The sequence below is a fragment of the Arachis stenosperma genome, chromosome 4, assembly GCF_014773155.1.
Source record: "Arachis stenosperma cultivar V10309 chromosome 4, arast.V10309.gnm1.PFL2, whole genome shotgun sequence".
Classification (NCBI taxonomy): domain Eukaryota; kingdom Viridiplantae; phylum Streptophyta; class Magnoliopsida; order Fabales; family Fabaceae; genus Arachis; species Arachis stenosperma.
The window spans coordinates 88,996,853-89,000,418 of record NC_080380.1 but is presented as its reverse complement, the minus strand read 5'-3'; positions in this window follow the sequence as shown (position 1 = coordinate 89,000,418).

The window sequence follows — 3,566 nt, the reverse complement described above, 5'->3', positions numbered from 1 at the left end:
CCAGTATTCCGGTCTTCCACAGGAAGAACCTACTGAGTTTCTGGCACAATTCTTACAACTTGCTGACATAGTGCGTGATAAAGAGGTGGATCAGGATGTCTACAGATTATTACTGTTTCCATTTGCTGTAAAAGATCAAGCTAAGAGGTGGTTAAATAACCAACCTACAGCAAGCATAAAGACATGGAAACAGTTATCAGACAAATTCCTGAATCAATTCTACCCTCCAAAAAGGATGACACAGCTAAGGCTGGACATCCAAGGCTTTAAACAAGAGGATAATGAATCCCTCTATAATGCCTGGGAGAGGTATAGAGGTATGCTAAGAAAATGCCCCTCTGAAATGTTTTCAGAGTGGGTACAGTTAGACATCTTCTACTATTGGCTTACAAAAAAAGCTCAGATGTCTCTAGACTACTCAGCTGGTGGATCTATACATATGAGGAAGACGATTGAGGAGGCTCAAGAGCTTATAGATACTGTTGCTAGAAATCAACATTTGTACTCTAGCAATGAGCCCTCTACACAAAAAGAGGTTATGGCATTAGCCACTAATCCTAATCCTCAAGAACAGATGGTTGAGCTTAATCAACAATTACACCTGATGACAAAACAGTTAGCAGAATTTAAAGAGATGCTCCAAGAAACTCAAATTGCTAACAAGAACATAGAATCACAGTTGAATCAGGCAAAACAGCAGTTATCTAAACAGATAACAGAAGAATGCCAAGCAGTTCAACTGAGGAGTGGGAAGACATTGAATAACACTGCTCAAAGTAGCAAAAAGTCAATAAAGGAATAATTGACAGAGGATGGCCAAACCACTATCCAAAATCCCTCTGAGGACAGTAAGAGCCCAGAGAGGAATACTATTGGCGTTCAAACGCCAGAAAAGGGGGGAAAGCTGGCGTTAAATGCCCATTCCCTGCCCAGTTCTGGCGTTCAAACGCCAGAAAAGGGGGAAAAGTTGGCGTTAAACGCCCATTTTCCACCCAATCCTGGCGTTCAAACGCAAAAAGGGAACCAGACACCTGAAAGTGCTGATAGTAACCCCTCTAAAAAGGCTTCTCCAACCACTTCTGTAAGGAATAAACCTGCAGCAACCAAGGTTGAAGAATATAAAGCCAAGATGCCTTATCCTCAGAAACTCCGCCAAGCGGAACAGGATAAGCAATTTTCCCGCTTTGCAGACTATCTAAGGACTCTTGAGATAAAGATTCCGTTTGCAGAGGCACTTGAACAAATACCTTCTTATGCTAAATTCATGAAGAAAATCTTAAGCCATAAGAAGGATTGGAGAGAAACTGAAAAAGTATTTCTTACTGAAGAATGCAGTGCAGTCATTCTGAAAAGCTTACCAGAAAAGCTTCAAGATCCAGGAAGCTTTATGATACCATGCACATTAGAAGGTGCTTGCACCAAGACAGCCCTGTGTGACCTTGGAGCAAGCATCAATCTAATACCTGCATCCACTATCAGGAAGCTTGGGTTGACTGAAGAAGTCAAACCAACCCGGATATGCCTCCAACTTGCTGATGGCTCCATTAAATATCCATCAGGCATAATTGAGGACATGATTGTCAAGGTTGGGCCATTTGTCTTTCCAACTGACTTTGTAGTGCTGGAAATGGAAGAGCACAAGAGTGTAACTCTCATTCTAGGAAGACCTTTCCTAGCAACTGGACGAACTCTCATTGATGTACAAAAAAAGGAAGTAACCCTGAGAGTCAATGAGGATGAGTTCAAGTTGAATGCTGTAAAAGCTATGCATCATCCAGACACATCAATTGACTGCATGGGCGCTGACATTATTGACTCTTTGGTGGAAGAGATCAATATGACTGAAAGTCTAGAATCAGAGCTTAAGGACATCTTCAAGGATGCTCAGCCTGATCAGGAAGAATCAGAGGAAACAAGAGAATTTTTGAAAATTTCTCAGGAGGAGGATAAGCCTCCCAAACCTGAACTCAAACCACTACCGCCATCCCTGAAGTATGCATTTCTGGGAGAGGGTGACACTTTTCCAGTGATTATAAGCTCTGCTTTAAATCTAAAGGAAGAGGAAGCACTGATTCAAGTGCTAAGGACACACAAGACAGCTCTTGGGTGGTCCATAAGTGATCTTAAGGGCATTAGTCCAGCAAGATGCATGCACAAGATCTATTGGAGGATAATGCCAAACCAGTGGTTCAACCACAAAGGAGGCTAAATCCAGCCATGAAGGAGGTGGTGCAGAAAGAGGTCACTAAATTACTAGAGGCTGGGATTATTTATCCTATTTCTGATAGCCCCTGGGTGAGCCCTGTCCAAGTTGTCCCCAAGAAGGGAGGCATGACAGTAGTTCATAATGAAAAAAATGAATTGGTTCCTACAAGAACAGTCACAGGGTGGCGCATGTGTATTGATTATAGAAGGCTCAATACAGCCACCAGAAAGGATCATTTTTCTTTACCATATATAGACCAAATGCTAGAAAGACTAGCTGGTCATAATTATTACTGCTTTTTGGATGGCTATTCAGGCTACAACCAGATTGCAGTAGATCCTCAGGACCAAGAGAAAACAGCATTCACTTGCCCTTCTGGCGTGTTTGCCTACAGAAGGATGCCTTTTGGTTTGTGTAATGCTCCTGCAACCTTTCAGAGATGCATGCTATCCATCTTCTCTGATATGGTGGAGAAATTTCTGGAAGTCTTCATGGATGACTTCTCAGTATATGGAGACTCATTCAGCTCCTGTCTTAACCACCTAGCACTTGTCCTGAAAAGGTGCCAAGAGACTAACCTGGTTTTAAACTGGGAAAAATGTCACTTTATGGTGACTGAAGGAATTGTCCTTGGGCACAAAATTTCAAGCAGGGGTATAGAGGTGGATAAGGCAAAGGTAGAGGTAATTGAAAAATTACCACCACCTGCCAATGATAAGGCAATCAGAAGCTTTCTGGGGCATGCAGGATTTTACAGAAGGTTTATAAAGGATTTTTCAAAAATTGCAAAACCTCTGAGCAACCTGCTAGCTGCTGACACACCATTTGTGTTTGATACACAGTGTTTGCAGGCATTTGAGACCCTGAAAGCTAAGCGGGTCACAGCACCAGTCATCTCTGCACCAGACTGGATATTACCATTCGAATTAATGTGTGATACCAGTGACCATGCCATTGGTGCAGTGTTGGGACAGAGGCATAACAAGCTTCTGCCCGTCATTTATTATGCCAGCCGTGTTCTAAATGACGCACAGAAGAATTACACAACCACAGAAAAAGAGTTACTTGCAGTGGTCTATGCCATTGACAAATTTAGATCCTATTTAGTATGATCAAAGGTGATTGTGTACACTGACCATGCTGCTCTTAAGTACTTACTCACAAAGCAGGATTCAAAACCCAGGCTCATAAGATGGGTGTTGCTTCTGCAAGAGTTTGATATAGAAATAAGAGACAGAAAAGGGACAGAGAACCAAGTAGCGGATCATCTGTCCCGAATAGAACCAGTAGCTGGGGCGTCCCTCCCTTCTACTGAGATCTCTGAGACCTTTCCAGATGAGCAACTCTTTGCCATTCAGAA